Source organism: Strix aluco, chromosome 5 (assembly GCF_031877795.1).
Source record: "Strix aluco isolate bStrAlu1 chromosome 5, bStrAlu1.hap1, whole genome shotgun sequence".
Taxonomy (NCBI): domain Eukaryota; kingdom Metazoa; phylum Chordata; class Aves; order Strigiformes; family Strigidae; genus Strix; species Strix aluco.
Window position 1 is genome coordinate 79,950,790 of NC_133935.1, and position 24,024 is coordinate 79,974,813.

Below are 24,024 nucleotides of genomic sequence, written 5' to 3' on the forward strand. Positions count from 1 at the left end.
GATCTGACAGCAGCTACCCACCAAGCCAAAGCTGAGGGCAGGAATACAACTCAAAATTATATCTTTCTGAGATTTAGTCACCTTACTCAGCACTACTGGAAGGCACTTCTCTCTTCCTGGGATTATTGTCCTGAAAGCATCCTACACCAACTCTTATAACTGTCATATTTTGAGATGCGGCAGAGGATACTGGTGAAGCTGCTATTTCCATTTCTGGTTAAAGCACTCCATGGGCAGAGCCCATAAGCTGGCTGTGGGAGACTGGCACAGAATGTTTCTGCCTAGTTTGGAGCACATCTCTCTGCTTCAGCACTGCACCTAGTAGGGAGTCCACTCTGTTCACTGTACCCTGAGAACCCCTTTTGGATTGATCCAGTGGTAAGAAGAGGGAAAGAAAATTTAGTTCCTGGATCTTAGGCTAGTCTGGATGTCCAAGCCAAAATAAAGTTCAAATAAAAGTGAAGCCAAGCTGCTCAGCCTGATCAGGGCTGAAGTGCTGCTATTTATGAAGCATCTCAGAGCAGGAGTTGTCATGGAAAGTTTAAGAAAAAGAGGTGTGACACCTGCAGAATTTGGGTACCTGTGTTTGACAGCAGGATGACAATTATGGATTAAAATATCCAAATTCCTCTTTAGAAAGCTATTTAGTTACCCAGCTTTCTACAGGTTTAGGAAAGACCTTGATCCTTACATACCTTGCAGATGATGATGAGTAGTGCTTTTCTGGATCAGGCCCATAATAAACTAAACAAACTAATTAAAAGGCAAACATGAAAATCGCATCAGCTACACTAATATGGGTTTGAAAAACATCATTAAATTGTTGATCCATACCGTAAATCACCTCCTAATGGTTCACAGTGAAATCAAGTCTCTTTACCTGTTCTCTAGATCTGCAAGTAAATAGTAAGTGACCTGCTAAAATTCTTGCCAAAGTTCTTGCCTGCATCTTCATGACCTCTGTCAGAGCCACAGATGCAGCATTTAGCTGCTGCTTTCTCAGCAAAGTGCTCTCTGCTTATGGTCAGACCGCTGCCCCATTGATCTCTATTGTTCTTGGACAAATTTTCCCAATCCAAATCAAAGTGAAGCTTTTTTAAAGGAAACATAGGTGGCTGCTTTGTGCTTCTACAGTACAGAGCCACCAATTACCTAACGCGTTCAGGAATGTTTCCTTTCTAGAAGCAACAACTTTCATTTTGTAATATTCACTGCAAAACAAGGAGCTTTGCCACCCTGCGTGTTATTGCACAAAGCAAAGTAGAGGTTGTCAGTGGGAGAAGACGAATAATGTCATTTCAGTGAGCACCCCAGGCCAGCCAGGTGCTCTGCAGCTCCTAGCGATGGACACGTTCAGCAGAGTCGCGCTCATGGCGATGCTGGAGGACTATGTGGAAAGGAAGGAATTTTACCACCGCTCCCGCACGCAACAGTTTTGCTGATGACCAGGGGCTGACTGTGCCCACGCTGCCCCTTCCCATCGCCCCGAGACACCTACGCGAAGCAGCAGCAGGCGCAGGGGTGCCGGGGCTGGCAGAGGAATCACCTCTCCGTCTGCCCGCACCGGTCCCACCTCCCCAGCCTTTAACCCCTGCTCCCCACAACTGTCGCCTCCTCGCCCCTGACCCCCCAAACCCACCTCTGCTGCGCTCCCAGGGCAGAGCCGAGGGGTTTTCCCGAGCCAGCGCACCCCAGCACCCCGGTGACAGCAAGGCAGGTGGCCCGGGGACCGCTGCCAGGTGCCGGCCCCCGCCCCGCGGCAGTGCCGGCGGCTCCCGGGGCAGAGGCGAGCGGACGGTCGGGGACAAGCAGGGGGGACCCCGTGCACTTTTCCACACACACCCCCCCTCCACCCCTTCTCCGCAGCGGCGGAAAAGTGCGCCAGCGCCCAGCGGAGCGGCGCAAAGTCGCGGGGGCCCCGCGGGGACTGGCTGGTACCTGCCGGGGAGCCGGAGCGGCGGCGAGGTGCGGGGTGAGGCCGGTGCGGGGCCGGGGCCGGTGGCCGGGTTTTTGGAGGCGTTGCGAGCGAGGCGGGCTCCTCCCCGGCGGCGGCGGCGGCGGCGGAGGGTCTCGCTCCTTCTGCGCGGAGTGTCAGACTTTCCCTTGGCTTCCCTTCCTCCATCCCCGCCACCCCTTTCCACTCCCTCGCACGCACATGCACACCCCTCCAGCAAATGGGCTGCTGCGTGTGCGTGTGCGTGTGTGTCAGCCAGCTCAGACACACACCCACTGCTGTTGCCTCCCGGCGCAGGTCACAGCCCCGGCCACCACAAACATTTGCTCCGTGAAAAGTCGTGAGTGCACACCCAAACACACAAGCAGACGCCCGGACCGTGGCAGCGATATGCCCACCCTGCTGACCCCGTGCTCTCGTGTACTTTCCACTGGACCACAGACCCCCCCTGCGCTGCCGGATCACACACCTGTGAGATCGAGCAGGGGCATCCCAACCTAATATTGTGATCACCCTGCACAGGTGCTGATCCAGATCCGAATGTCTAAAGCAGCCTCAGGTACACTCACATCGTTCCCGGGACACTTTCCCCCTGGGGCTGAACTGCAGGTCACTGGCTGGTAGACTGGGAGTGAAAAAGAAAAAAAAAAAAAAAAGCCAGTTCGCCACACTTACTGATAAGGAGAAGACAGCTGGGCAGTGGCCCCGAGCGAGGGGTGGGTGCACGTTTAAGAGTAGCCCACGTGCAAAATTCTAGCTGCCAAGGATACATCTGCCTTTGCATTTATTTGTTTTGCCCGTGGAATGTGCTACATTGGTGGTTCTCCAGCTTTCACATGCTGCAGACCACTTCCTAAGAGAGAATTTCTCTCCTGGACCAACCCACTCCCACACCAAACCCTTCTCTCCAACATATTTCCTTCTGTGGCTGCCCGAGGAAGAGCCTTTCTGCCCACAGGCTGAGAGCCATTGAACACATGGCACAGATAATATCAGACACTTCCAGACAAGACACACTGGGCTTCTTTGAAAAACTGTTTCCTTTAGTGAAGAGCTCAGATTGAAAGTCTTCAGCTGGCGACTTGCTTGCAGAACAGACCCCGACTGTTGCTCCCATGAAATAACAGCAGAACCAAAGAAGTCCAGAGAAATATATTGGAGTTTCCACCATGTTACCCAGCTCAGCAGAGCTTCATCCTCACCTACCATTCATGTAGAAGTCAGATGGGTGGTCTGGGCATACAGGACAGGATCTAAATACGGGGTTCCTTTAATTTCATCAAAAGCCAGCTTTGCACTTTTTTTATCTAGGTTTTTAAAACTGTTTGTTACTACAGCACCAAGCTGACGTTGTTTTTATAAACTCTGCACACACAGATGCACAGGCTCTACTTGTCTACATGTGCCTTATATTCCCACAAAATAAACGGAGGAATTTGAAGATAGGTTGTTTCATAGTTGCCATTGACGTCTGCTGTTTAAGGCCTTCAAAAGTGGATTTTTATACCTGATTTTCCACATCCATTTCATTATCATCAAAAACACTTTCTATTGCTTTAATCCCTGGATGGCAATGTTTAATAAAAATATCATTCTGATCAGTATGATGCAGATTAGAGCCCAGTTTGTGTTTTAAATTCATGTAGATGATTCTCACAACTTACCTTGCTCCCAGATACTCAGTGAACATCACAGGCACTCTGCTGGTGGCCACCTTCTGCACCAGAAGAAACTCAACAAAGAGGAGCAGGTTGATGGAAGAGAAATCCCTGCTGATTTTTTAAGCATTCATTAGAACTATAGAATTGGGCTTTGAGGTACTCTGAAAACATGAATCCTGCTAGAAGAAAACATGCTGTAAAGTACTGCTTGCTTCATGTACTGGAGATGTTTCAGACTCCTGTGAATAAGAAATCAGTATGAATGTTCCCTTTTCTCATCTGTGGAACCAGTCTGCAATCTCTGTGAAATGTAAAAGAAATCGTTTTGGAAATGGTTTTATTTTAGTAGCTACTTTTTCTTCTTGCAAATCATGAGAACACACATTTTTGGGGGAATACATAGCTGAAGATTCATCTATCTAGAATTATAAAATCGAATTTGTGAAATAACTAAAGCGCTTCATTTATTGAAGTGGAAGAAACCAAGAAAAAAGATGCCCTCTTGTGGTTGCTGAATGAAAACTAGGGAGGTTCATAAAATTTCTGTGCAGACAACACAGAATGAATATGCCTTTTTATTCCCTGTTACTAAGGCTGTAAAACAAGGCTACACAATGTCATAGCATGGACACAGGCTAAGGAGACGTTCACCATATGCATAGCATCATTTTAAGTGATCAGTTGATGCATTCCTTGGCATTGTATTTTAAACCACCTTTCAGAAAATCCCATAGTAGATAAGTACAGCTTTACTGGGAGACATTAGAAATAATTTTACTTTTCTCAGTTTCTGCATTAATGCTACCTCATTGAGTGACCTTTTGGTCAGGACTTTGCCCCTTACAGGGGGGTCAAAATGACCCAAAAGTTATAGGAATTTCTGCCATATTTACAAAAATTTTCTGAAGTTTTAATAGGAAGAGAAAGGTTCCTTTTAATATTTTGAAGATATGATGATCATAATGATGGTGCTTATGATGCTTATAATGATGGTGATCATTATAAGCCACCCATTCCTGCCTCCACTCCCAGGAGACATGAAAGTGTCAAACATGGAGCAACTTCTGTACCCGGTGTGTTAAACTAAGCCACTGAAACCCAGAACTGATTTACTTTCATCTGCTGGGTTGCAAACTGGAGCAGTGAAGGAGCTGTTGCACGTGCAGTGGAGCTCCTCATCCACAAGTGGGGAAGCCTTTGGAAGAAGGGGGTGGGGGAGAATGACACACCAATCAGCTGGGGACAGAAATCACCTCATGCAGTCAACTTCAAGTGCCTGTATTTGTGACTCAGCCACAAAATGTGCCTCCCTATGGAGGCTTGGGTCACTAAGCTCCCACAGTTTCTGTGCAAGCATATTGGCAGGCTGGGTCCCACACTTGCAATCCAGTCAAATTCAGACTCCAACACTGTCCAAGAATCTGGATCAATAATCTCTGAAGACAGCAGGTGTATTTCCATTGACAATAACAGGACCTGTACTGGTTGATGGGGGACTGTATAGAGGCGAGAACAGAGAGTTACCAGAAGTCAGGTGTTTTAAAGATGAGTAAGAAACAGAAGAGTATATTAGTAAGGTGTTGGACTGCCATCTTGCAGTCTATCAGGAGGTAAAGGCTCTTTTTCTGTGCTCTTCCTGCAACTTCCCATTGCCCTGTGCTGATTCAGCTAGGCTGACCTTTGGGGGGCTCCAGAGCAAGACAAGGGATTCTGCTCAATCCCTCTCCCACCAATTTGTTTTACTCCAGTGTTGGTAATCATAGCGCAGCACCTGTGCAGTAGCACATACTGATTTTATGTCTTCTCCCACCCCAACAAGCCATAAAGCCAGGGTCAGGATCTGCTCCTTTCTTTTCTTTATAATATAGCTTGGACAGAACCTTGACATTGCAGTTGTAATCTGATTAATTCATAAGGTTATTTCTTCTTAAATAGCTTTTTGCATTGTTTTTTCTTTTAGGCTAAATATATGCAGGTCATCACAGAGAACCAGTCATCTGTATTGCAACCTTATTCCCACCACACACTGTGCTTGAGGAATGCAAAGTTGCAAACAGTGACTGAGCCTGCAAACCCTTACTGACAAGGGTTTCTGTAAGACCTTTGATTTTATTTTTTACCTGATCATCCATCCCAAGTTTTACCTGATCTAAAGCACTGAAAACAAAAAGCAGCCAGAGCAGAGAGAGGAGGTCAAGGCTCCTTCAGTCTAACAGTTTGCAAAGCAGCTCAGCATGCACTGTAGATTGCATCAGGAGAAATCCTACTGGGGGTTCGAGTGCATGAAGGGAGGCATTTCTAGGTCCTACAGCTCCCAAATAAAGAGTGGATTTCAATTCATTCATTTCTATAAAATGTAAGAGAGAATAATCCATCTCCACAGAGTTGATGTTAAAAAAGAAAAAAAGAAACAAAGGGAAACTTGGGAAATGTTTTTGAAAGGTGCAGAGAAATGTCTAAGATACTAAAAGGGGACAAAACCTTCCTTAAAAGTATTAAGTAAAAGTAGAATATCTTGCAGCCAAACTCCTGGCTAATTATCAAAACAGTCATAAAGGGTCTGATCCTGAATTACTGAACACATTCAAACTCCATTGGACTTCGCATGTTTAACTTCATTCAACATGTTACAGGCTTAGGTACAGATTAAGAAATGTCACATCCCAGGTACCTTCTTGTCACTATTTAGTCCCCGTCTTCTCAAGATTTCCACTGTCTCATGAAGAACCTGCAATTCCACTGACTTTAGTTCAAGCTTTGGTGCACAGTGCATGTAGGATCTGGCCCAAATATGGTGAGAAGAATGAAAATTTTGTTTACAGATCACGGTTGGGATATGAATTCAGTGTCTACAAAATTAATAGCATGACAAGGAAAAGGTTTGTTTTATTTCCACCTATGTCCTGGATAGTAGAGGAAAGCAACATCTGAGAGCCCACACTTCTATGTATTTTATGAGTCAGAGAAGAAGTTAATTTCCATGAAAAGTAACTAAAGCTCATTTTCCTGCTTTATAAAAATTAAACTTCTTTATTTCTAAGGAAGGACATTTCTACCTCCTGTCTCTATTTCCAATGAAAACAGTGGTTGAACTAATTGGTTTAAGGTATTGTCCTACTCTCTCTGCATGTCTGCTGTATTGATTTACTGGCTTCAGCACCAAGCAGGGGAGGGTAGGAATAAAATCAGCTCTGAGCTGTGTCCAGGGAACTCCTGTTCCCCTCAGCAGTGGCTGTAGCAATAATAAAACACCCCCTCATTTTAATAAAACATGACTGCTATTACAAGAAATGGTTCCATGTATTTTCTTATCTCAGAACACAGGATATCTAGTTCTGTTTATCCTTAGCATGAACAAATCTTTGTGAATGCCTGAAAGTCACTTTTTTAGTGAAAATATGTACTTGTGGTTAACAGAAGACAAACATCCAAGCAATGGTTCTATAGATAGAAATGTTCTTTCTGGCTCTAAAAGATAGCTTTGTCCAAAACACACCCTATTTATTATTTATGCTTGGATATTTTTGTTTCCTACTCAATTTAGGTCAAACCTTAACTCTAGGTGATCATTTTGCAAGCAAAATAGTGTTAAATGGAACCACATGCCTTAATGATTTACAGCATACATTATGTGGGCTCATGTTCACTGTCCTCAACAAATAGCTATTTTGATTGTATTAAAAGATTGTCTCCCTTAAACAGTAAACATTATTTTTTTTATAGCTTCATTGGTAAGACCAGATTGTTGTTAGTAGCTTAAGATAATATACTACTGGCTAAGTCAGTACAAAATTAATTTGGAAGATGGGAGTTATCAGCACTGTCAGAAGGTTGAAAGCAGTGACTTGGTATAGTGCGTTTGTTCACACGCTCCCGCTGTTCTGTGTTAGTATTCTGTTTAAATCTTTTCATGTTGTACCTGTGCAACAGATTTGAAGGAAATGGACTCTTAACTTGAAGATCGCCCCATCATTTCTAATGCAGACAGGCATATATTCATGGAAGTTGTGGATTTGGGGAGCTCTGGAGGGAACATCAAAGGTTTAAGTCTAGGATTCTCGTACAGAGAAAACAGGTTAGTGAGGCATCTAAGTCCCAGTGAATGGAAGCGAAATCCCAAAAGCTTAACAAAATCTCTGCAGCATGCATCATCATATTTTAAGTATCTACAATCCACAGTGAGCTACATTTTCAATTAGAAATTTATTTTGTGGGGAGTTGGGAAAACACCGGTACTATTTTCTTGTCCTTTTTACTTCACAATTAAATGGTCCTTTCTTACAGGAACACAACTCACTATTGCCCACATGGTCAGGTGTAGATTTATAGCAGATGAACTTGTTTCTGTGGGAGCTGTAGCCCCGTCACCCCATTACCATGGTTCTGGTCCCTATGATGAAGTGAGTCCTTTTCTTGCATGCTACTCCCATTTACATCATAACTGCATCCAGGTTTGATTGTACTACAGCATCTTTATGGCCTTTAGACTACCAACTTTCTAGCCAAAGGAGGCATCAGTCATTATTTTTATGTTTTACACTAAATGAAGTGATGAAGGCTCCAGAAAGACCTTATAGTGGCCTTCCAGCACTTAAAGGGGGCCTAGAGGAAAGATGAGGAGGGACTTTTTACCAGGGAGTGTAGTGATAGGATGAGGGGTAATGATTTTAAACTGAAAGCGGGTAGATTTACATTAGATACAAGGAAGCAGTTACTGTGAGGGTGGTGAGACACTGGAACAGGTTGTCCAGAGAAGCTGTGGCTGCCCTGTCCCTGGAAGGGTTCAAGGCCAGGTTGGACGGGGCTTTAAGCAACCTGGTCTAGTGGAAGTGTCCCTGCCCATGGCAGGGGGGTTGGAACTAGATGATCTCTAAGGTCCCTTCCAACCTAAACCATTCTGTGAGTCTATGATTCTATGAATATTGCACTGATTGGTTCTGACCACAAGTAGCTCAGCTGACTGGTGTACAGATCCCAGGCTTTGCTCATCAAACTTATATGCACTCAAATTTGTAAATAAACTTATTTCCGAAAACCTAGGTTTCTAATCATAGAGGGTCCTTTTACAGTCAGTAGAGATTGATGTCAATCTCTCTGTGGTGATGCATCCCATCATTTTAAAAAAAAACCAAACAAACAAACAACAAAAACTTCAGACAAGGAACAGAACTTCTTCCTTAGTGCTTTCTATATCTCTCCTTTGACTGCAGAGGGAGCCTACATGTCTACTTCTAAATGTCTAATGTTAAGTGAGTGAAACCCACCCTGAAGTAATACAGCTGAAGCCAACATAATTACATACAAAGTGTTTTCAGGATCAAGTCCAGAGGTTATTGAGGACTCTGTTATGAAAGGTGCTATTCATCTCAGCATTATAACCTGGAAACAGAGTGACCACGTGTTGGTGTTCCTTGTTGAACAAAATTACCTTCAGGGTCTGACAGAAAGATATTTTATTCAAACTATAAAACCAGATTTTTAATTAATTTTATTTATTTCTCCTTTCAGTATAAATCATTTATTTGGTTTTATACTAGATTTAATTCAGTTTACATCAGCAACATTTCTAGAATTGGCTGTGCCTGGCTGCCATTTAGTCTTCAGGGTCGTGGCTTAAAAAATTAAAAAAACAAAAAAAGGAAAACAAACGAATAAGTTTAGCATCATTGAAACCATGTGCATCTATATAAAATGCTTAAATATTCAGTGGCTCTATCAGCTGAGAAGACTGTAACTTGAACTCAAATGTGAAGGATTCCAGTGCATTCAAGAGTCAGCATTTGATACTGTGGTTTGGGTAGATATCTTCTGTCCTAGCAAACTGCTGATATGAAGTGAAATGCAGTGCATAGATCCCTTTGGTTAGCTAGCATTTAGCATTTTCTATTTCAAACTTTCTTCTTTTGGTAAATGAGGGCTTTTGTCATTGATCGCAATGAGAGAAGAACCTGAGGCTGTAGAAAAGAAGCTGCAGTGGGTGAATGCTTTTGAAAACAGATTTGCACACCAAGTGTATTTATCTATGGAAAGTTGCTGTATCAATGAAGTCTATGCATAGTTCCAGGTGCTTTCAGTTCACAAAGAAAAATAAGTAACATAAAAGGAAAACAGTGCTTTAAATTAAAAAGAAAGACAGCAATTTTTAAAATCAGGTACTTTTCAACAGCTTTGTTCGGCATAGAAAAAAATACTAGTTTAATTTTTCCATAGTTAAATATTGATTATATTTGCAGCAGAAAAAAAGAAATTGAAATTAAGCTGTTACCAATAGACATATTTCTATAATTTATTATTATTTATTAATTACTGCAGTCTAAGCTACTTAACAGCTACACATTAGTGTCAGTCAGATGAGAAGACTTAGTTTATATAGAGGAAGACTTTAAGGCCAAAACTACGATTTGATCACTTGTCTCTGACCTGTCTCAGGAATTTCAGTGGATGATCTCTGAGCTCAACCTTCAACCTCAGGCTGAGCTAGAACAGATACATAAGAAAAAATGCCATCCTGAGCTAAGTAACTAGAAGGAAGAGAAATCCCTGGAGAAATTGTTCCAATGGCTAATAATCATGATCATTATCAAGATGACTGATTTTTAAGGTACTGTTAGAGCAAACCCCACTGTAGCATTGTGTTTCATCATCCTGATTTTTGGAAGGCAAAGGTACAACAGCAAATTATTTTGGCATGTTAAGGTCCCTGAATACATCAGACCCTGTAGACCATTTACCTGACATTAACGTATTGCCGGCAAAACCAAAAAACAGAGGAGATCCAGATGTATGTAAGGGAACTCCAGGTTATGTCTAAGCAGTACTAAAAATACCTGATAACTTCTGAGTTTACCTGGGAGTATTTACATCTATTCTATATTTGGATGTCAAAAGGGATCAAAGAATCACACTGTGCTATTTGTAAAGCTATTTGTGGAGAAAGAGAATAAAGAAAGCATGATTAAAAATCTGGTCTTCAATAGAAAATAATAAAATACAAATTAAAAAGAATGAGGAAAACAAGTGATTGTTCACAATAGAAGCATCTGCAAGGTCATGAAGAGCTCAAATATATATCAAAGCTGTAACTTATATGACTGAGGGACAGAGACTGATCCATCTTCCTACATTTTTCCAAGATGTATATTGTAACAGTAAGGACTATGACCAGAATCACTCTGTATTACCTTTTTCTAGAGAAGACAAAAAAAATAAAATAAAGGTGGAATACTCTCCTTAAATAAAACATTTTTTAAAAATTCTGGTGAAAGTACACTTTTGTTTCCTCACTTCCTATTATTAGTTTGTGACCTCTTTTCTTCTTCCTCTATTTAGGTTACTCCTTGGTCATACAGAAAGCTCAACCATGCAAGTATGAGCCAAAAGGAAGGCATTAATTATGATCTAGTCACCTGAGACTACCAATTAGTCCAAGAAGGGAAATAGGCACCTCAAAAAACATGTGATCCTTTTCTATAGAGATCAGATGACTTCTTCTTTGGAGGAGCCCCACAAAGACAACGTATGGGGACTAGTTCATTGTCAGAACTTTAACCTTCAGATATGCAAAACCAGGTGAGATGACTCTCACCAATAACGGCAGGTGAACTTTTTATGAATACTGCTATTCTTCTTATCATTGTTGATGGTCAGTTTCTAGTTTCTGATTAAAATCAGGTGTAGCCTAGGAAAAGAATGAATTTTCCTGTTCATTTGGGTAACATCTGATAAATAGATCTAACTCTTTCCAAAGTCTTTAGTTTTGTATCATTATTTATGTTTTACATACATATAAGTGAAAGCAGGTTGAACTGGCAGCTGCTTTGAAGAACAGAGAGGAAATTTTCACCTGCATATTTTACTGGCATGAGAAAGTTTAAAAACAGTGTGTGCCTTTGCTGATTAATGTTGGGTTCAATTCTTTCATTTACATAAATTAGGGAATATTTTTTTTTAAGTTGTACACTGATGTAACTCTAGAGATCACTAAGGAATTATATTCATGCAGTTGAATTATTAGGTGCAGCTCAAGCAGAATTTTTTTTTGCATGCATTTCTATACTTTAAAGTATGAAAGCTGTCAGTCTGAGTTATCAAAATCTTTCTTCTGGCTTTAATCTGAATGAAATCCCAGTCTTCTGCCATAGATGGTAAAAGGCTCCTCCCAAATTCAAAAGCCAGAATTCAAGAGCACGGCTCTGAATACTATCACTCTCAAATAACAATAAAGATACCCATTCAACATAAAACTTTCATAAACCATAGGCTCATACCTTTATTGTCAATGAACAAACCCAGTGTAACAACATGCTTCAAAATCTTAGGAAATTTGACTGCAAAAGGAGGGATTATTCTGCCTCAGGAACACGCAAGCGCCTTTAGTTTCTGGAGCAGGACTAAATGCTCAGGTTGGTCCCAATGTTATTTGCTTTTATTTTCTATGGGGTGAATTTTAATACAGTTTTCTTGGCCTGCAGAGCCTGTTTGGAACTTCAGATCTTTGATATTTTTATTCATCCCTTACACATAACATCATTCATCTGCCTGGTTTTATAAGATGTTGGCTGTCTGAAAGTACAAAAGCTGTTTCTTTTGGCAACATTGTTCAGGAGCTAGGTTTCAAAAGAGGAACATAGCTAAGGAATATACACTTTGTGTACATGTAATGTAGTATTTTACTTTTCTAAAAATCCAGGAAATTTATATTGCAGGTGCAAGTTGTCAAAACTTGTGGTTCTTTCAATTCAGCCCTGAGACCTAACTGTATCCATATTTTTATGAAATACCAGTTACACGTTCTAATTGTAAATTACATAGCCTCTGTTCGTTTGATGGCCTTTTCTTTGTGTTTATTGAATCTAGAATTAAACTATAAAAGAAAACAGACTTGGCAAGGATCTATGTGGTTTTTGGACTGATCTGAAGCAACTTACTCTGGGGTTTTGTGGTGCTTGCGGCAGAAATGGGCTCTGTGCTCATGGCTTCATGGAATATCTTTGGATGCCTGTACAGACATACATTCTTCCTTTTCCAAAACAGTTAGCCTGGAGTTCACTGAAAAAATCTGAGCCTGGTTTTGTGATACCACACCACTGACAAGGCAAAATACAAACCATGCATCAAACTGGTATTTTTGTAATGGACAATGCTCATTAGTTCCACTCCTTTCATATGGGGCCATCGGAATCGAGTCCTGTGCATCAAGAGAAGCAGCTCATGCACGTCAGGCTTATTTCTGGGATAGAACAATGAGAGGTTTTGCAAGCCCTACACAAAAAGTCGTTATAATCACTTTTCAATGCAAAAAGAAACACACACAAAAACAACCAAGGAAGATCCCAATGGGAACAGAGTTTTGTATTTTACTCTTGTCTAGAGGCAATCAAGAGAGACAGATTTTCATCCTAACTCACAAGAAACACCAGAAAAACAGAACAATTACAGAGGTTCAATCTTTAGCACTCTGTAGTTTTTCAGTCTAGAACATGTTTTCTTAATTTCATTTCTTAATGAACTACCTCAAACCAGGGGCTGCAACTAGTGACAAATAGTACTGAAGGTGAGGAAAAAGGATGTGTGGAAGAGCTCCCCGTTGCAAAAAGGAGGCAAGCTGGGGATGCCCTAACACCAAAGCCAAATCTAGAAGGACTAACTGAAAGGCATGGTAGTGGGAAGGAACATGTGTACCATGCAGCTGGACAGAGATGAGGGTGGGAATTTCTGCCCTGCAGTCACTGTCACTGCACTATGAGCCCCCTCTCAAGGCTGCTGCAGAAATTTGCCTTGTTCAAGACCTCTGCAGAGTACTCGTTCACCATAGATACTGCCACAGCAGAAGGATAAGTGTCCTCAGGATTTTTTTTAAGCAGGAAGCACCATAGCCCCAGAATGTCACTATTACTCTTGTCCAGTCCGAAGGGGAACATGGGCAGGTTAGAAGTCTGAAAAGTAATTAAAGCAAGGTAGAAACCTCCAGGGAAAATGCCCAGAACCAGCCAAATTTCACCACTCCCCTGCAAAACACAGGAGATATAGACTTGTAGTGGGCTGAATCTGAGGTCCCATGAGACACAGGATGGATTCTTCAGCTGCTAATCTAAACTTCTAAGGAATGACTGTAAAAGCCTTGAGTAGTCACATCTTCATGTTAGTGGAAACAGCAGATGATTATTCTCTCAGGATCAGCCGCTTACTTAAATATAGAAAATCCACTCAGTTATAGCCAACCAGACCTGTTGACCTCAAATTTTTAGTCTCCCTGTATTTCTTTAAAGTGCAGCATCCTGTCCATGAACACTCAAGAAGAAAAATGTGATAGAATTTACAACTGTCATATTACATATGTTCTCCAAAGAAGAGATAATCTTATAGTAGACATAAACTCACCAATTTGTGAAGGAAACTGTAGTATAAAAACTTCACATGTTTTTCTTAACTGATACCCCACAATGGCACTAACATTTTTCATTCATGGTCTGATATATGTTTTGAGAGATGATGTGTGAAAGTAGACTTAAGGTTCAGTTCTACCATTTCTCAGTAAGGGCACCATTCAGGAAAGACATATATTTTTCTAAGCAGAGCTTCCCTTCTAGCAGATTATTTTGCATGTGTCCTTTAGAGGAATTCTTGAATCTTCCTTTGAAACTTTAAAAAAGAGGCATCTGCTGGAGCCAGGATGAGGAAAAGTTTCACTATTGCTTTGAACAGTTGTGGGGCTTTTACATTACTGGAACGAGAAGGAGGGATTTTACTTAGGTGCTTTAGATTCTTAGATTTGGTTAAAGCAAACACACTTTTATTTAAAAAATAGAAGGAAAATATTTGTAATTTTTCTTTTTTTTTTCATGTCAAACCTTTCTGCTGGCATAAACAATAGACTTCTGGGAGGCTTTTTGTTTTATTTTTGGTCTCACAGGTAGCTCTGCTGATTTCTCTATTTCTGTGTTTCATTATGTTACTTTGCCCCTTCCGTGACCCTTAAGTTATGTTATTTTCCGTATCTGGTATATAGAAGCAAAATATCCAAGTCCAAATACCTAGTATGTCTTAGTGAAGAGTGAATCACAAGTCATTGAAATCAACAATAACTGTAAAATTTCTTGGCTGCAGGAGTTTTTTTGATGAGGGACTCAAGCCTTTGTTCTTACTTTTCATTATGGATAGGGCATTTCTTTTGTCTGTGTATGTTACACACTAAATGTGCAGCTCAGTTCAATAGCAGATCCTTGGCTGATGTAATTCGTTGCAGCAGCACTGACCTCGGTGAAGCTATGCTGAAACATTGCAATGGACTGAAAGTATAAACTCTGTTGTGTATTGCACAATATCCTACCACTTACGCCAAGTAATACACTGTGTTTTCTCAAAAAAACCAAGTGGTGAAATGATTTATTAAAAAAAAAAAAAAAAATTACTCATTTTCCATTGCAAGAGTGGGTTAGACCTGAAGTCTATTAAACATGTTAGTCTTCTATGTTAGTAGACATAACTTAAGAGAGATCAGTTTCACTACAGAATGGTTAATTTGTGTTAGCTGTAGGCAGACCCTACTTCACATGTGAAGTGAAAGCTGTAAAACACCTTAGAAGTGTCACCATTTTGCAGGCAGAGGGGTTCTGATGGGGCTTGTTTTGTTATTTTTCAGAACAAACAAAAACATGAACTTCTGAAGCATTTTTACCTTTATAAATTTTAACTTCCTTGGGATGATTTTAGCCTTTGGCTTTTCATCCTCATTAATGAATTGGGATTTGAACCATCTTCATTTTACACAGATCCTCTTCAAGCTGTGAGCAGAGAGAATCAATTGTGAAACATCAGCTGTGTTTACAATCTATTTCTTGTTCATATAAAAGCATTCCTTAAGTGTTCATGGCCATAATGGGTTTTTGTTCCATACCAGTTTGATCCTATTTTTGCTTTATTTTGCTTCTGTTTGTCAGATAAACCCACGCTGTCATCTCAGTTTTGCCTTTTGTCATTTTATTTTTCTATGTTCACGCACTCACATGTGTACAAGACTCAGAATTTCTGCTGTAGACCATTGGAACGTAAAAAGATACCACTAATGAGTATAAAACTCTAAGTAACACAGAAAAGTTTTCTCATGTAAATACTTTATGACACTTAACCCTCTGTCCTGATCAATAATAACATAGCATATATGAAAATTAAAACCAGAAAAAAAATTAAATTGAATGTAGCCTGAGGATTCTCATTTTGTTTTGATCATGAAAAAAAAAAAAAAAAAAAAGCTGTGAGAATCTGAAAAATTACTTTTAAATGAGGTCTCCACTGGCTGAACCCACAGTTTAGTTCCAGTCATGGGTAGCAGCAGTAGGTTGTCATTCGTGGACTCAGCAAGCACAAGAGGGAAAGAGACTTAGACAGTGTGCATATTACTGTCATCACAACCAGGTGTTATCAGCTGCCACTCTGCTACACCACTGATCTGCTTGACTAAAGGAATTGCACCAAGCACTATTCATAGATATATATTTTTCCAGTCCACTGTCAGTCTCCATTATTTAAAAAGTGAAAGAAACTCTGCATATATTTATCCTGCTGTGCACTACCAAAATGCAGAAATTCAAATAAAATAAAGACTTGCTGAGAAGCACTGCAAACTTGTGTCTTTTATTCCAAATAAAATAATGTGTAAAATTATACAAAACAAATTAAATTATATATGGATGGTTTGTCATTTTTCAGCCAGTGGGAGACCTTCTCTTTATAGCAAAAGATGGAGTTAAAAAGGTTTCTTGAATATCCCAACATATACATTTTGAAATGTTCTAAATAGCCTTCCCCAGTGCCTCACTAATTTTAAGATTGTCTTACCCTTTAAGTGACCTGATCGCAGTCACTTATACAGCCAACTAATTCCCTGACTTGTTCATTAAGATTATTATTGAAAACCTTAAAAATTCATTATGTGTGAGCACAATGAGAACAGGTCAAGTTTTTGGCTCACTGCTAATAAGAGATAAATTTATTTTTTACCTTAAAAAGGAAAAAGAAAAGACTATATTTCTCAATGTAAGCCTTTAAGAAAGATAATTCTTGAATATCTTCAATTTATGCACATAAAAGACATTCCTCCATATGAAAAGAAATCTTTGAAGGGGTTTTACTCTGGGGCATAAGTTATTGAGTATATCAACTAAATTTAAGTAAACTGTAGGAAAATGATGGGGTAAAAGACAAAGCAAGCTATTCAAACTTTAGGAAATTGAGCAAGTGGAGGCAGGAAGTTTTGTATATACAAATTTATCAAAGACATAGTTTAAATCACTATAAATACAGGAGTTGATGCCCTGTGGAATAAACCTCTTCAGGAAGTTTGTTATTAGGACCTAAACCTGTCAGAAGATAAATTCATTTTAAGATTTTAAGTTTCAAGAAAGAGCTGGAAGAGGTGGAAAATCAGTAGTAGAAGACTTGTGCACCATATGAGGATAGCTATACATCTACCTGTATATAGGTATAGTTATAAGTGTAAATATGCACTAAGGGCATTGCTGGACCTGAACAGAACTTTGAAAGGTCCTGCATACTTTTTCCAGATTTTTTTCATTTTTATTACTACTTTTTACGTGATTACATATGTGCTAGTTACAAAATTCTGTGAAATGCCATGCCAAAACTAACATGCAAGATGAAAAATCATAGCAGTTTACTAAGGACATTTTTTAATGCAGTGATAAATGCACTTTTTGTTTCTCTAGATCAAAGCATCTCCTGTTGGAAACAGTGTAACATGTTGTATTTAAATATATCACTGTTGCTAAACAGCCTTTTCAGATGAAAATGTGCTGACAACATTTTTATAATCATTTCTAGATATGATGAACAGCTTTCATATGCAAGTCGTCTCCACCATTGTCTTCTGCCAAGGTAAAGAATGAAATGTCCTGTCCAATGTTTAGCTAAGTGATTTTTTGGATTGGTTTTGCTTGTTCTGTTTGTTAAGTAGGTAAGTACATTTTTTTCATTTTCAAAGCAAGCAAGGTCTGTGGTGTCCCTGACTTCTCTGGAGTCTATCCTCAATGCTGCTCAGTTCTTTTATCATCAGGTTTGCACTTGGTAACAGCAGAGACCGAGTTGTCCCTGGATGAGTATATGTGAAAATAGGAGAGCGAAGGACCCAGAGAAGTAATTCAGTTCACTTTTGCACATCACACAGTTTATTAACAGCTCAGATTCATCAAACAGCATGTTTAGTCCACTAAATTTCATTATTAAAATTTCCTGTTCAGCGTCCCTGCTCCCTACTAAGCAACAGCCAGCTCACTGCTGAGCACCCTGTCTGCTCAGCCGATGGGCGCAGCAGGGCCAGACCACCTCGCTGGCTGGGCCACCCCAGTCCTGCAGAGAGACAGTTTACACCTCATGGTGAGGAACCTGGAAGGTGCAGGGGGAAGGAGGACCCTCCCTGGAAGTAACAGGTTTGGGATTGGAACATTCCTGTGAGGAAGGGGAAGGGGTTTGGGGAGGGTTTGAGGGTGGTGGAAATAACTCTGGCACCTGGGAAGTGCTGAGGAAGGGGAGAGAGGTGGCTGCCTCTTTTACCCCTTCTAATTTCAAAGAGTAGTTTTAGGATTTCAGGGAACTTTTTATTTTCTGGAAAAAAAAAAAAAATTAGAAAAACTTTCTCCGTGTTTCCAGTTTGAAGGAGCTTTTGAAAAGAAACCTTTCAGTTTGATTTAGACAGATAATAGATTTTCTTTAAGAAGAGCCTTAAATATACATCTCCCCATGATTTAATTAACCTTATAGCTAATTCTAACAAAACCACAAACAAGATTGTACAGAAAACTACATTCCACTTGTCTCTCAAATGGTCAATTATTTAATACAAAATGAATTTTAATCTCAGGCAGAAGAAGGAAATCTACAACCTAGAATATATTGAGTGGGAAGGTACTAATACCATATTTGTTGGTCTGTTTTGGAGTTAGACGTGCTGTAAGCAGGTCTATTGGGTCAGGTCATGCAGGTGGACTAAGCAAGACAAGAGGATGAAGTCATGAGGGAAAATGAAGACATGAGTTTAGCACCTTGCTCCTGGACATCCTCAAAAAAGACATTTCCTGCCACAGAAATGCAAATGTCCTGGACTGCTCCTAAACTGACCTGTAGCTCTGCACCATGGAAGACCCTGCAGTGTTTCAAAACAAAGGCCTCTTAAAAGTTCACCATAGATGACAGCCAGCCTGTGCCTCAGTTATCTTTCCCCAGTAAACAAGCTTTGGGAGATGTCTGGGGTGTGCTTAAATCCCACTTTCATGTGGAGTTAGGACAGGCTAAGATTTACACTCAGATAGGGACCCTTCTTCTGCTCTGGACTTTCTCAGTTTAGATGTCACGTGGGAAATTATGTGGAATAATCAGAAAGGATAACACGAGGAAGACTAATGTCCACCATTCCCTTTTTGTTCCCTGCTGAGAAAAAGGATCCGCCCTGCAGGGCATTTCAGAGCAGAAGCCTAACACAGCCACCTGGAGTCTGTAGGAGCCTGTAGGATCTAATTTCTGTCCATTAAGAACAGAAAAAAACCATCACAATGCTGTCACTAACCCTTTAATCTGTAAAATTAGGCACTTAAGGTACGTACAGGGTTAGGTGGGAATTTGATGAATGTTAGTGGCACCTAAATGATGGCTTGTGATCCTTATGCAGCACTGAGATGCTGAAAGTGCCTTCTGAGATCACCTGATATCTCTTTGTAGCTGTGGATACTAACTTCAGGCAAACTTTTTGTTTCAAGTAGCATAGGGACTTTCCTGGCACACAGTTTTTCAATCTGAGTATGTGCTTCCTTATAACCATTTATTGACAAAACGACCTGCTCTCAGAATTTCGGTATAAAGTTTTGAAGATTTAATATTTCATATATGTGGTTAAAAACAAGGCTTGGAAAAAATAGAGGGGAAATATTTAACAGCTGAAGTTAAGTCGTATTTATCACATAGAAGACTTTCTACACAGTTGGATAAGGTCAAGACTGGAACAGTTGTACTCAAGTTTAAGAAGAAGAGAATACTGTTTGTACAAGAATGTGCTCTCTTTTTAGCAAGAGATCAGTTTGAAGCTTTACAAATGTGCTTCACTTCAGAAATGTTACATGTGGTTACTTCATAACTCCACACTCTCAAGACATTTTCTTTTGTTCTTGCCTTCTAAGCCAAATGCACTATTTTAGCATTGAGTTTAAAGCACCAGATGAGGTTGTTCATATTGGAGCACTGAACCCATAAGCTATTATAGATAAGTGATCAGAGCATGCTGTTTGTTCCAGGGATGCAAAAATGGGACTTTTCAGAAGGCCTACTCCCTTCAACTCTAAACATGCTAGCAAGCGTGGGAAGAAGGGCAGGAGGAAACTTTTCTAAATGTCCAGCTTCCTCCACTGTCATCAGTGCATAGTGACCATCTGTTCAAGCTGGTTTCCAAGGTCATGTCTGGCCTACCAAACAGCCCACATCCAGGCTAGCTTTGTTTCACTTAATTCATAGGTTGAGTTAAACTACCATATAAAATACAGCGGAGTCAGAATTTCAAGTCTACTTTTGACTTTTTCTCTGCTGAAGTTCCACCCTTCATAGATTATCTGAACAGGGAGGCCTCTTATGCTTTAATACATTGAACACCATGTCTAATTAAAAAAAAAAAAATCTTCCCAGAACCTCAGAACTACAGTCCTGGAACAGAATAAAGGCCCATCTCTATCAGTACCTGGTCTCCAACAGCGGGTGGTCACAGGCAAGCAGGTGGTACTTTTATGCAAGAACACTCCTGAAGACCTCATTTGCATTTTAATAGTCACCTTCCTTTCATTGTTTGAGCATGCATCTTGCTAAAGTATTTGATGCCCCAAAGCTCATGTATCATGATAACTTGGCAGCAGCCGCTCCCTGTTCACCTTTTTCCATACAACTTAACGGTTTTGCAGAACTCAGTGATATTCCTTTCAGTGTTCTGTTTTTCGGGACAAATAGGCTTTATCTGTTCAGACACTTCTCATACAGAAATCAGTAATCATCAGCTATCCCCCTCCATAAATTTTCTAGCATAACTTTATCTTTTTTGACATTACATTCCATATATCCTATACCTTTTGAGTGTATAATAGAGCATAGCTTTTAAGTATCTGCACAAATGGTAATTACATCTCAGGAACAAAACTGATTTTTACAGTAACACCTTAGAGATATAAAGCATTTTTGCAGCCATTTTCAAGAAGATGGTCTACCAGAGACTATGAACAAGTAAGCAGAGATCATGGAATAGGAACATAAATAAAGCAGTTTTTTTGCAGGCTGGTTGGATTTAGGAATGTATCCAGAATGTGCACTTTGCAAATAGATTTAAGACAGAGATACTTACAATCATTCAAAAAATCTTTTTTACTACATAAAGATGATGGTGACAGCCAATATGGCTTCACTAAGGACAAAATGTGCCTGACAAATTTGGTGGCCCTCTACAATGGGGTTACAGCAACTGACATCATTTACCTGGACTTGTGCAAAGCATTTGATACTGTCCTACATGACATCCTTGTCTCTAAATTGGGAAGACATGAATTTGATGGTTGGACTACTCGGTGGATAAGGAATTGGCTGGATGGTCACACTCAAAGAGATGGAGTCAAAGGCTCAGTGTTTGAGTGGAGAGCAGTAACGAGTGGCATTCCTCCGTGGAACTCCCCAGTGGTCCTCCCCACTGGGGACCAGTGCTCTTTAACATCAGCGACATGGACAGTGGGATTGAGCACACCCTCAGCAAGTTTGTCAATGACACCAAGCTGTGTGGTGCAGTTGACGCACTGGAGGAAAGGGATGTGCCATCCAGAGGAACCTTGACAGGCTTGAGAGGTGAGCCTATGCAAACCTCATGAAGTTCAACAAGGCCAAGTGCAAGGTCCTGCACATGGGTCAGGTCAATCTCAAGCACTAATACAGGCTGAGTGATGAGTGGATTGAAAGCAGCCCTGTGGAGAAGGGACTTGGGGTTGTTGGTTGAGAAGAAGCTCAACATGACCCATCAACAGCCCAGAAAGCCAACCATATCCTGGGCTGCATCAAAAGAAGTATGATCAGCAGGCTGAGGGAGGTGATTCTCCCCCTCTACTTCGCTCTCATGAGACCCCACCTGTGTTCAGATCTGGTGCCCCCAACATAAGGACATAGACCTACTGAAGTGAGTCTGGAGGAGGGCTGCGAAGATGATCGGGGGCTGAGCACATCTCCTGTGAAGACAGGCTGAAAGAGTTGGAGAACGTTTCAGGGAGACCTTATAGCAACCTTCCAGTACCTAAAGGGGGCCTACAGGAAAGCTGGAGAGGGACTTTTTATAAGAGCATGTAGTGATAGGACAAGGGGTAATGGTTTTCAGCTGAAAGAGGGTAGATTTAGACTAGATGTAAGGAGGAAATTCTTTACTGTAAGGGAGGTGAGACACTGGAACAGGTTGCCCAGAGAAGCTGTGGCTGCCCCCTCCCTGGAAGGGTTCAAGGCCAGGTTGGACGGGGCTTTGAGCAACCTGGTCTAGTGGAAGGTGTCCCTGCTCGTGGCAGGGGGTTTGGAACTAGGTGATCTTTAAGGCCCCTTCCAACCCAAAACATTCTATAATTCTATGATAAAAAGAAATACATTAAATTTAGAAAGATTCAGCTATCTAAACCCAAACCTCACTCTCCTCAGATCAAGAAAACCTTTCAGTGGTTTATGCTTATTTCTCTTAAAGTCAATGAAGTTTGGCCTAGATTCCTAATGACATATTATTTTGGTATAGAATTTTAAAACCACATTTTATCAGATCAAAACTCAGACAGTAGTTATTGTTCTCAGTATCTATTTTTAAGCCATATAAATTTAATCCAGTAAGTGTATACTGAGTCCATGATTTCTCTGTATTTAATACACACCTCACTTATGCTTCGCTTGTGAGACCCCACCTGGAGTACTTCATCCAGCTCTGGGGTCCCCAGTACAAGAAAGACATGGACCTGTTGGAGTGAGTCCAGAGGAGGGCCATAAAAATGATCAGAGGGCTGGAACACCTCTCCTATGAAAAAAGGCTGAGAGAGTTGGGCTTGCTGAGGACTGGTAAAGAGGAAGCTCTTGGAAGACCTTATTCCAGCCTTTCAATATACAAAGGGGGCTTATAAGAAAGATAGAGAAGGACTTTTTACTGGGGTCTGTAGTGACAGGACAGAAGGCAATGATTTTAAACTGAGAGTAGAGTTAGATGGAACATAAGAAAGCAATTTTTTATCACAAAGGTGGTGAGACACTGGAACAGGTTGCCCAGAGAAGTTGTTGATGCCCCATCCCTGGAAGTGTTCAAGGCCAGGTTGGACGGGGTTTTGAGCAACCTGATCTAGTGAAAGGTATCCCTGGCATTGGCAGGAGGGTTGGACTAGGTGATATTTAAAGGGCCCTTCCAACCCAAACCACTCTACGATTCTATGATTATGAAGTCCCTATTTCTTCCAGTGAAGATGCAGTGGTTCAGAGAAGGGCTAAATGAGGGCCTGCCTTGAACTTATTCTTGTGGATCTTGACAAAAATAATTGAAAGAGTCTAAACAATTATTTTTATGTTTTAAAAGGTATGGATAGTTACTGCTCTTTCTGACTTAGCTATAAATACCTCCTGTTATGTTCTAATCATCCAAATAACCTAGTTGAGAAAATGAAAGTTATACATAGGCATTCGAAGACAGAGTTTTAGCTTTAGCAAAGTGTTTATTTTAGGAGTTCCACAGAAAAGCTAATTTACTTTCTTTCTAGCACTGAGTATGCAGCAGTATAAAGACAGGGGATTTAGCCTAGAAATATAGAAGTCTGTGAGAAGTAACAACTGCTCACTATATTATACTCCATTACACCCTTTTGTTTGTCCTTCATACAATGTGTTCTTGTAAAACACACTTTGTATACACATCTTTTGCATGCATGTGTCTATTAAACCTTTGTAAAACAAGTTTGCTTATAGAGTACTTGAATCCATGTTTACTTATAAAGCTTGTCAGCCTCTGTTCTAGAACAGCCTTAGCCTCAGGAGTAATGGAATTAGCTCTAATTATGACAAAACAAGTGCCTGTTAATCTTGTCAAGAACTAATTAACAGTTTTGTTATGTAAAAAATGTCTCCATCAGATAAAGGGAGAATGCAGATAAAGCTATTAAATGCAGAAGTCTTGCTGCAGCATAGGAGCTGCTGTGAGTGCAAGCAGCAGGTGCAAAGCAGACTGTAATACTAAGCAAACACCACCCGTTTCTGCTGCAACATTTCCAAAAGCAACATCTTCAGTCCAAGGACCCAGGGTGTGCTAACCCAAAATGAGCTGGCTTACTCACTGTTACCAGCTAGCCCGATCTACCTTTTATGCTCACCTGCTTC

At 40.6% G+C, this 24,024-nt stretch overlaps 1 protein-coding gene across 3 annotated transcripts in view; it reads right to left on the minus strand.

Annotated features, from left to right (window-relative positions):
* The window catches only part of SEMA3D (semaphorin 3D), a 142,670-nt gene extending 140,083 nt beyond the window's left edge, over positions 1-2,587 (minus strand). The window contains exon 1 of one of the 3 annotated variants that reach the window (XM_074827932.1): positions 2,524-2,587. The gene's annotated coding sequence lies outside the window, so the exon portion shown is untranslated. Of the gene's footprint in view, positions 1-1,938; positions 2,080-2,423 lie in introns of those variants that run through there. The other 2 variants (XM_074827931.1, XM_074827930.1) reach the window with 2 other exon arrangements.
* Positions 2,588-24,024: the final 21,437 nt, after the last annotated feature.